Source organism: Pangasianodon hypophthalmus, chromosome 2, assembly GCF_027358585.1.
Source record: "Pangasianodon hypophthalmus isolate fPanHyp1 chromosome 2, fPanHyp1.pri, whole genome shotgun sequence".
Classification (NCBI taxonomy): domain Eukaryota; kingdom Metazoa; phylum Chordata; class Actinopteri; order Siluriformes; family Pangasiidae; genus Pangasianodon; species Pangasianodon hypophthalmus.
This window is the reverse complement of record NC_069711.1, coordinates 33,256,579-33,268,144: the sequence shown is the minus strand read 5'-3', so window position 1 is coordinate 33,268,144 and position 11,566 is coordinate 33,256,579. Positions and strand designations below refer to the sequence as shown.

The 11,566-nt window shown below is 38.5% G+C and overlaps 1 long non-coding RNA gene across 1 annotated transcript; it reads left to right on the top strand.

Moving 5' to 3' along the window:
- The first annotated feature begins 1,852 nt into the window (after positions 1 to 1,852).
- LOC128317913 (uncharacterized) lies at positions 1,853 to 9,816 on the top strand. The gene is made up of 3 exons (XR_008301327.1): positions 1,853 to 2,238; positions 7,465 to 7,568; positions 9,725 to 9,816. It is a non-coding gene; the product is annotated as an uncharacterized LOC128317913 (long non-coding RNA).
- The last annotated feature ends 1,750 nt before the right edge of the window (positions 9,817 to 11,566 follow it).

Below are 11,566 nucleotides of genomic sequence, written 5' to 3'. Positions count from 1 at the left end.
AATATTTAATATTGTTAAAACTAAAATTCCCCTAAACGTTTGTGTGGGACTCCTGGGATATAGAGCACATGATTTGTTTCTGTACGCTGGCTTTTGTTGCTACTGTTCTGCTTTCTTTCTTCACAAACACTTCAAAGCTATCTGAACAGTAAGCGGCACGTCCTAATGAGACACCTCCTTACATAATGAGACGTTTCTACAAAAGTGAGAGCAAGCGGCCGAAGGAATTTAAGTTATTCAACTCAGAAGCCACGTAAAAAGGCGGAATGAAATCAGGCAGCGATCCGGCGTGACTCCGCAGCCCTGTCTCTAATGAGAGACCTCCCGTCACTAACAAGCCCCCGCTAGCTAATGTTGCTAATGAGCATCTGATATGTATTCATATCATTACTTAAAGAGCCGGAGAAGCCAGGCTTTCACATAAGCTGCTTCCTGATACGGTTTCCTGTTTCCTGTCTCTTTATGTGCATTGAGTGGCTAAACCAGACCCAGATCTTTAGATTAGCCGTAGATTAGCAAGGAATCACCTACATCATGGAAAAATCACTATTTACATGAAATAAATGCTAAAGAGTGAAATAATAATTAATGAAATTAATCACAGTATTGGATGTAGTTCATATTGATATCTTAGTCATTTAAGTACCTGTTTTTTTTTGTTTTTTTTTAATAATAAAAATTTATGTATGTTGCTTCCAAGCATTTTTTTTTCTGGTTGAAAATGAAAATTGGGAGTCTAGCAGACAAATTTTGCCTGAAAACCTGTTAAAAATGAGCCAAAAATGAGCTAACGTTACTGATCCATTCAACCATCCATCCACATTACTTGAATTGCTAGCTAACATCTAGCTAACGTCAGCTAGCATAAAGTTTTCATCAACTGCACTCAATAAATTTTGGTTGGTTAAAATATTGCAAAGTGATTTTAAATCCTGTAGATTTTTTTCATCAGCCTCCTTTACGGTCACATTCTTGCTTTTTTTTTTTGTTTAAATGACCTAGTCATTCATATCAGCCATACATCAGGCACTAAAAACAAGTCGTCCTATAAACAGCATCAACTAATGCGTCCTGTCGATGGAAAGTTCAGGAAAGTTCTACGGCTCCGATAAACGACAGCCATTTTATTGTGCATGTTTGAATAATAAGCCTAATATTTGAATAGTTTGTCTAGTTTAAGTAAAAATGAATTGCTTGATTTCTGTATCCTCGGAGGATAGCGAGGAGACACTTCAAGAAAATTCCCACCAGAAACACTTGATATGAAGTTTTTGTTAATGAAACCAGGAGACGCCTTACATTTTATTTAATTTCGTAGTGTCTTGGCGGAGCTAAAAGTGCTCTTCCAACAGTCAAACAAGCGTTACAGACATCTAAAATCCTCTGATGGTGTACCGTATTCATGCTAGATGTGGACCGGACCTGTGTGTTCTTATCTGGGTCATAAAGCTGAAATCCAGCATTGATCCAGCGACATCCCTGACAATTTTGAAGGCATGTCCAAACTTTAACCCAAGTACGTTCAGCCAAATGGACCAGTTAACAGCCACAAGTGCAGGTTTTCTAGGAAAGGTCTCCTAAGATAAGGTCTGATGAGGTCACTGAGGGTCATCACTGAGGGTCATCACCTCATCACCACCACATCGTTTAAAGTTTGAATCTAATTTTAAAAGAGATGGAAATAAAAAACATTTTAGCGATTAATTATTTTACTTGTGTCCCACTTGTTAGCCATTATTAGACAAAATGTATTCGTTTGCTGGAACAGTCTCGAGAGTTCCCTGACAGTTTAAATCTCTGAACAGCACATTCTGTGCTGACCCACTGTAATAAACTGTGGCGTGTAACTGTTCTCCAAGTTACGTACATCCACACACGGATTAGCATTCTTTCTAGCATTAAGCAGACTAGCTTAGCTGTACATGATCTGATGAATCAGACCGACTCTCATCCACCCATCTGTTCAGCCGCACACACTGTTTATCCGACGGCTAATCTGGGATCTCAGGTTTGGGACACAGGGAAAGAAGGAAGGACAGGAATAGCATCGACTAGCCGACCTGCTAACTCCGCTAGCTTACTGATGAGGAAGGGTCATGGTAGTGAGTAGCTGAACTGCAGGGATTGTGGACGTGCCTGCGAGGGTCCAAGCGGCCACTGGACCATGTGCACGACCATCATGGTGCTCACCACAGTGGCCGTTATTCTGCGTCGACGCTTTTCCAACAGAGTCAAACCGTGAGTGGGCTACATTTCCATCCTTCTTTAGTTCTTACTTTTCTCTTTCTTTCACATGGGTTTAACAATGCCCATATATATATATATATATATATACATATAGCAAAAAAAAGATCAATTTAGTTGCAACTGACACTTTTCATCTTTCAGCTTTCCAATTTTTCATCTTATAAGAGACATTTTTTAGTTTGATGCTAGTTTTATTTTAAAAACTGACTACCATGCTATTTGGGGTGGAATTTTCTTTCTCAGTTTTCAAAACCATTAGCTTCACGGTTCCCAAATATGGCAAAAAAAGGCAAAAATAAATAAAGGTTATAAAGAATTGGCAGATTTGGGAGACTTAAAAATGAACCACGTAAAAAAAAAATCATGTGGAAAAATAAAAACACCGGGATCGTTAAGAAAATTAACATCAAAATAAATGAATTGTGAAAATATACATGTTGAACAATTAGATGTGAAAATAAATGAAGCGTGAAAAACAATCATGTGGAAAAATGAAAAAGTCTACGTGTGTGAAACATAATCCCAGATGATTATCATGTGTGATGTTTCTGTAAGAGAATATTATATTATATATATATTATATAATCTATGCTAATCTATGCTTTTTATGTAGAAAGGTGCTTTATCTCTGTCTACCGTCTGTGTTAAACGCCAGAGGTAAAGAGGCTCGTCATTGCCGGTCTCAGCGCCGAGACTCTGCTCAATGTTAAGGCGGTTCACGGCAGGCAGAGACTGAAGGATACGGTGAATATTCATGCTCACAGCGAGAGAGCTCGAGTTATCAACACAAATCAAGGTTACGCTTCAGATGCCTGCGTCTCTACATCCGTTAAAAAAAATTCTCCTCCTGCGAAGAGGGAGTAGAAAACACGCCGCTGGCATTTGCGATGGTATTTTGAGAATCTGCAAACAGTCGGCTGATGGATTAGCATCAAGGCTCGGGAAGCGATGCCAACGTGATAACATGCCAGTAAAGCACCTGTCTGTACCTGGAGCAGGCTCATGTGTGTTTTTCAGTTTTGCTCAAACACGTGAGCTGGTGGCAGGTCACGAGTCGGCATGAACTCATAAGGTCCAGGTTTGATCCTGGAATGCTGTTTAATTAAATGCTTATTAAAATTTCCTGTAGCTAAAAATGAAAAGAATCCACACAAAACCAGAACTCAGAATCATAATTTCATTCCTAGATGCAGTGTAATATTCGTAAAGTAACTTCATACAATACATTTTGAAAGTGTTAACCATATTAAAACCTTTCCTCACGTCCTAAAATGGACTCATATTATCACGTACTGTTTGCGGATCCATGTGCTGGTTGGTTATTAAGTGACAATCCAATACACAATCAAAAATCAAGGTCGTGAAAGGGCAAAACACAATCGAGCATGAAACACAAAAAATACAAAGAGTAATAAAAAAATAAAGCAAGGTCAAAACATCACTAGATACAAGACTTAGAACTTATGCAATGCTCAACTGTTGGCAAGACTTCGTAATGAATATTGAGTTTATTGAGCTCTCTTTATATACTGTGTAAAGAGGAAGTGATGCAAAGTAGTTTGGTACACAGGGGAGAAAGATCTCTGCTGGCATGGAAGTGTAATGTCCCAGGCTAATGTGATGTCATTTTGGTAAGCTAACAATTTAGTTAGCTTTTACAGGCGCAATGGAAGGCAACGTTTTCTTCAGATGTGTTGGTAAATAACTAATTTAGTACTATTGCCGTTTATTCAGTATTTAGCTAATTAACAGCTTGCTAATCGCGGTTAGCAATTTGCAGTTTTATTTAATGGAAACTTGAAAACAACAGCTATCACGACATCTTGAACAGGTTCTAGTGATTAGGATGTTTTTTTAAAGCTCCATTCTGTAATGTTCAAAAGGGCTTACAGATGTGTAATAATCACATAATTTCAAAGATACTTTAGAAAAATGGTCATTTGCAATATTGCCATGCTGGTGTATTGACGTAGTGCTCTATTTCCATTTTTCTGGTCCAGAAATTAGCCATATGTCACCAGAAGACTAATAATCATATAATTTAGAAAATCTATAATTCACAATATTGCCACAAAACAGATCATGCTAGTTTTGTAATGGTGTTTTTTTGTTGCTAGTTTGTTCCTTGCTAGTTTTATTGACATAATGTTCTGTTTACTTTTTTCTGGCCCAGAAATTAGCAAGACATTTCCAGATGCATAATAATCACATAATTTTAAAACTACTTGAAAAATTGTGATTCCCAATATTGCCAGGCAACAGATCCCAGATTTGTCATGTTAATTAACCACATTCCATTTTTCCGTTAAAAGCAAACTCTCTCATAAGAGAGTTTTTAACCAAGATCATGAATTTGGTTGGGAGGAAGGAAATGATTTAATTAAAATGTTTTCATTGCAAAGAAGTCTTGCATTTCACCTCACAGGCAACGGAAAGCTGTAGCACAAACATTAAAAATCGCCCGTTTAAAATGCCTGAAATTCCAGTAAGAATACAAACCAGTCATGAATTCCAGGATTTAGCAGTTAGAAATGGGTCCTAAAGTGACTAATAATAACGTAGAAGACGGTAACAACAAGGGGGTGTGGTCAGGGCGGAGCTAGAGCTGGAATAAAGCAAACACTGCTTTTCCAGCCCTTTGAGGTCTCAGTCTTTTAAAGTAATGTGATTATTTCAAACTAAAGTTTTCTGTCCAGTACCAAATTTACTCCGTCGTTTCCTGCAGTTTGTTATTTTTGACAATAAACTCAATGTAAATGTAAGAATCTGAGCTTCTCGCTATTCATTTAACCGAATAAGAGTGCGGTAAAGATGGCACACAGGCCCGCAGTACATCCTCCTCTTATCTCATTATGGTGTCAATATGCAGCTCTGGTCACTTCTGTACGTCAACACTTTCCCTGGAGCATTATTATTCTGCTGAAAAGAACGAAAAACTTCATTACAGCGAAGTACGGAGATGATGATAATGCTATTAAAGCCCCATTAGTTAGCAAAAAAAAGAAAAAATGCACTGATGATATGTTGCAATCGAAGTTTATTTTCAAGCAGTCTTATGAAGACGTATCCAGAGGGTCATTTCAGGGACGTAAAATGAAGAGAGAGGAAAACAGTGTGGCCCTGAGGTCCTGTTTTGGACGGTAAACGAGTGCTGAGGGCTAACTCATGTCAGTGCGGAACAAAAACGCATGGTGTAAGCGTTCATAATTCATGTTTATAGCAAGCTTTTGGGAAGCTTTCCAATTCTCAATTTTAAAAAAAAATGGTTATGGTGCTTTCCTGGGAGGTTGTTTCAGTTTGCAAGATTAATTCCACATGCCATCGTTGTGAAATATTTTTGTTGATATTAGCATGGATTAGCAATATTTTCACTCCACATTCAGGGAAGTTCTGTCCAGACCTAAAGCCAGGAGAGAGAAGAGCAGAAGAATCTGCAGGACATGTTCTCGATGAGACAGAAACACACACTCTCACACACACACACACACACACTTGACGTTCTGTGTTCTGTTCTGGTGCGAGTTTAACAAGACAGTCGTCTTCTCCAAGACACATTTCTGCGAATGACACCACAGCCTGTGCAGAGCCACAGAAACCTCCTCCGACCACACTGCTTATTAAATCCTCTCAAATTTAATCCTCTATTTCCACGATTTAATAACTGATCTCTACTTAATCAATTAGCGGAGACAAGTTTGTATTTCAGAAGGTTTTTATACCCAATTTTCGGTAAAATCGTTATCGTTTCTATAGTAACAGCTCATTCACAGGGTCTTGTACAGAAGACACTTCATATAAACAGAATAAAAACATGTGTAATCATTGATATGGTGAAGTTTTCTGTAAGGAGATGTTTATTTAACATTTTTGGAAGGAGTCTTCAGTGTCAGCACTTTGTAACTATCAGTGCTTAAGAACTGTAACTTTCAGTTTTCAGTATGAAATATGAAAAGTGTGTTGTGGAGACTGAACATTTGACATTTTTTGTGTCCCAAAAGTCTCCATATATATGGGGAAAATAACACCCTTTAACAAAATGTTTCCAATTTCCAAAATATTTCATACTTAGTTTACATTATATATTTTTTTCAGAGAGTCTTTAAGAATGCCTTTGACAAAAGAAGAACGTATTGAAATCATTCTCATGGCTGGATCAGGAAGCTGTCGCAAGGTTGCAGTGGTCTTTAACAGGAAACATGGCGAGCACATCACATGTGACACTGTAACCAAACTTATTACCAAATTCAAAAAGACTGGAAGCGTTGCAGACCAACCGAGAAGTGGATGTTCACGAACGTTCACTGACGAAGACACAACCGACGTGGTGCTGGCGAACATGGTCCCCTGTGTATGGAGAATTTGGCGACACCCTGTAGTACGTCTCATATGTTGTACATCTTCAAAACCTGATTATTCATTCAAATAAGGTGTGAACATCTTCCTTTTAAGGACAATAAGGACTATTTTTAGCAATATATATAGTTAATTTTTGGGGGACCTTTAAAGCTATTAATAGTGGAGAAAAGAAAAATGCAAAAAAAAATTAAAAAGGAAGAAAAACAAAAGGATGAGAAAATATAAAAGGAAGGAAATAAATATTACACACATGCACATGAACTCATCCACAAATCAAATACCATTTTGCAGCAAAACAGAAATAAATACATTCAATAAAAAGTAATACACAAACAAAAATAGAATAAAAAGAAAGCATGAAAATCATTCTACTTATCCAGGATTGTTTTTAAAAATCTGTTTGCTTTTTAAAGTGTGTTTTGTCAACCCAAAACAAGAGCTCCTCATAAAGAAGAAAAACGAGTGAACAGAGATCCCGAGCTCAATAAGCTCAATAATTAGATCAGCGCGTGTGTCTAAAGACTGGAAATATGAAAAATTGGAAATATATGAGGATTTCTTCATTTTCTCCAGCCTGTGTGTGCGTGTGTGTGTGTGTGTGTGTGTGTGTGTGTGTGTGTGTTATATAAACCAGGCTGATGAAAGCATCACGATGCTGGAATAATCCTCCCTCGGGCTGATAGAAGCCCCTCACAGACTCGAAACGAACGCTCACTCGGCTGTCAGTGTTGTTTCTCCTCTTCCTGACTAATTCATCCTGACATGCATCATATCATCGTGTCTCCGCTCTCCATCCCTTGTTCACTTCCCTGTCCCCTTCTGCCCCTCACCCAACCTCCCACCCCTCCTCCCCATCCCCAGGCTTCAGGAGGAGCTCTTTGAGAAGGACGTGGCGTACATGCGGAGCGACAGCACAAATGCGCACAAGTGATCGCCGCTTCTTCACGTACGGGGCTGCGTATCAGGTTAACACACTTCCTGTTTTACAGTTTATCAAACATCACACCAATACAACATCCCGTTCACTATATAGTGCACTACTCGAAGAGTTTTGCCATCTGAAAGCATAGTGTTGAACCCCCAGAATTACAATCCCACAATGCACTGCAGTAGGTTAGTATCCAAACTATATTAAGCTCTCAAGGTTATATAGCTAGGTTATATGTTTAGTGACCATTGTGATACGATCTCCGTGTATCACTGACTTATTTTACAACTTATTGTGTCAAGTGAGTGAATGAGTGATACTAGCTAGCAAACTACCAAATAAGCTAGCTGTTTAGCTATTTATCTTGAGCATTTTCATTGTGTAATGCTAGCATGCTGTTTAATAACTTTTTAATGGAGCTGTTGCTAGCTAGCTATTTATACCTAATAAACTCCAGTGACGGCCTCTCGTTGTAAAGCTAGATAGCTTATTCAGCAGTGAGCTAACTAGCTAGCAAGCAAAACCTAGCTACTCTTTGTTTTAACATTTAAATATTCATCTAGTTTATTTTAATTTGCCATAGGAGTAAGATGACCAAATATTATTAGAACTATTATTATAATATTATTATAATATTAAGCGGTAAATCCTGATGAGGAAATCTGAAATAGTTATATAGTTAATGTTATGCTCGTACAGATTATGGCATCGCAGCAGGACATCTCGTGATATTGTGACGTGCAACATAACGTGAGAGGCAGCATGTGTATTATCAGGCTGAAAATAATAATCGTAGCTGTAGTGCATGATTTACGTCAAAAAACTGGTAAACAATTACTTGTTTAAGTTGAAAAAAAACCTGTTTTTCACAGAAACATTAAAAGCAAGACTCAGAACTTAAGAAAACAACATGTATGATAAGACATCACAAAGAAACACAGGACTAACTGGGTAGAAAAAGGCAAACTAATTAAGGGTTAATACAAAACAGGTGAACACAACGTGATAACAAACCAATGACAGGACAGGGGTGGAGACAGAACCAAAACAAAAACAAAAGCACATATAGGACAAAGAACAAGTGCAAACGAGAGGGGAAATTCATTACAGTTTCTTAAAAACTTTTAAGATACACAATATAGATATATATAGATATACAGTGATATTTAGTTTTAAGAAGGTGACACCAGTCATGTTCTATTAGCTTTATTATGAAAAACTAGAATTTCAGAGATTCTTTGTTCAATATTTAACAGGAAAAGGGGGAAATGAATCATTTGGTCATTAGACTTTGACATCAATTCACTAACTTGATAGAAAATTCAGAGAAATCGGATTCGAAGAATCAGGGGAAACTGTATTTCAACATTGTTTTGATGAATTGCCATTGGCTAAAAGCTTTCTCTTAACACTAGTATTTTTCACACTGCTTCAGTTTATATAAATCAGATATGAAAGTATACACAAGATTAGAAATCTCAACCTCCACAATAACAGAAGATTATTCTCAAACTAGAGGTGATGGAGCTTCCATTAGGTCATCTGATGTCTGTTTGGATGATCCACTATGAGACAATTATCATATATCTCACGACTCAGACAGCCACCTTTTAAAAATATTAATATGTGTGGCTTGAAATCGCTTATTTAAAAGGACAAAGGACTGATTTGTGTTCTGAGAAACATCAGGAATTATTCTTATTACATAAAAACTAGCAAGAACACAGCACACGATGTATGAGAAGCATGCTGATTTTTCTGGATTTGCAAAAGAGTAGATAGACAGGCAGCGAGCTGGAGACAGATCCGTCTCTCCTCTCATCGGTCGAGTTGCCATGGTGATGTGTGAGCTCTGGCATGCGGTGTGTGTGTGTGTGTGTGTGTATCAAGAACAGGTGTATCCACAGCAGAGACTCGTGCTACTAGAACCCAGTGGTTTGCACCACTTAACCCTTCTTCACCCTCATGAACTAGTCAGGTCAAAACAATCTCCATTTTTATCAATAGTGTCCTTTTTTGTTCATAAATGAGAAAATAAAATATAGTTGTCAATATGTTCTTTGTGAAGAGAGGTTAAATCTATGACTGGACCACCATAGCATGATGGGATGCATTGAGGGATTATTGTAACCCAGATAAGGAGGGCATAATGAATCCAATTAAAGCAAGCTATGAATTATCTTCCCCCTCCAGGTTTACGGTCAGCAGCAAGTCGAGGGAACAGAAACACAACAACTGGGATGACAAGACAGCGATGGAAAAGCGCAGCACTATTTGACAAGGCAAAAGCATTTTTTTTTCATCTAGTTCTTCTAGTCTCTCAGCAAGTCATGCAGTGTTTAAGTATGTCATCTAATTCCACTTTTTCATAGCTTCTGACAAATGACAGGGTGTTGGTGGAAAGCAGGGTGTTGGTGGAAAGCAGGGTGTTGGGAGAAACAGGGTTTTGGCAGTAGCAGGGTTTTGGCAGAAGCAGAGTGTTGGGAGAAGCAGGGTTTTGGAGGAGGCAGGATGATGGGAGAAGCAAGGTGTTGGGAGAAGCAAGGTGTTGGCAGAAGCAGGGTTTTGGCAGAAGCAGAGTGTTGAGAGAAGCAGTGTTTTGGAGGAGGCAGGGTGATGGGAGAAGTAGAGCGTTGGACACAGTAAGGTGTTGGTGGAAAGTAGGGTGTTAGTGAAACACATGATGTTTGTGGCAGCAAGGTTCCCAGAGAAAGCAATGTTTCTGAGGCAGAAGGATGTTGGTACAAAGCAGGGTCTTGGAGGTAGCAGGGAGTCAGGGGCAGCAGGGTGTTGCTGGAACGCAGGAAGGCAGGAAGATCTTGGGGGAAGCAGGGAGTTGGTGGAAAGCAGTGTGTCGAAGGCAGCAGGGAATTGGGAAAAAGCATGGTGTTAAATGCAGCAGTGTGTTGGAGGCAGTACGGTGTTGAAGGAAAGCAGGTTGTTGAAGGCAGCAGAACGTTGAAGGAAAGCAGATTGTTGCTGGAAAGCAGGATGTCAGAGGAAAGCAAGGTGTTAGAATCACCAGGGTGTTGGAGGTAGCAGAGTGTTGTTGGAAAGCAAGGTGTTGGGAAATGCAGGGTGTCGGTGGAAAGCAGAGTGTCAGTTGCAGCAGTTTGTTGGTGGTAGCAGGCTGTTGGTGGAAATCAGGGTGTTTCAGCAGGATGTTGAAGGAAGGGAAGGCGCTGGTGGCAGCAGAGTGTTGGATGAAGGCAGGGTGTTGGAGGCAGTGAAAAAGTAAAAAAAAAAACATTTGACACTAAACATGTCATGATTGATTACATTTAGGGCAAATGGAAAAAGGTGTAAATGTGTCTGTGTGTCTTTTGATGATTCCTTGATGTTCACACTTCAATATATTTAACATGGAAACTTATTTCTTATCTTTTCATTCCATGCTACAATAAAATCTCAAAAGCAGCTTCAGCAGCTACTTAAATGTTAGCATGACACATCAGAGCCTGAGCCAAATGAAGTTTAGGTGCCTGCATTTGATTGCAACATCATTGATTAAAGGTCTAGTAGTTGCAAAATGTCCCTATGTGCACTATCTAGTGTTCCTAATTTAACACTGCCACTTTCAAACTAATGAAATGCTTTTTAATTAAACCTGAGAGTTTACCCAGGTGTGTTAGAGCTCAGCGCATGGGTGCTTAAAGATCAAGATTGGGCAACACTTGAGAAATTTTAATTTAACCAAGTGCTTCTTTTAAGCCTTTCAGAAATGCTGCCAAGCTTTTGGGGTTTTAATGAGTTCTGTGTTTAAGGTAGCGTAAAAGCCAATATTAAAATGTGACTTTTACAAAATTCATGTCCAGAATTATAGAGAGATTTATGTATTTAGTTAGTTAGTTAGTTATTCATTCATTCATTCATTCGTTCTTTGTTTTTGTTAAGGTTTTTCTTATGTATCCAAATTCATAATTTGCGTTTTATCTCTTCATATTGCTTATGCCACAAACAGCACGTGCACATCCATGTCCTCTCATGTCTACAGTTTATCACATATACACTAGTAACCTTATTTCACTCCTTGTG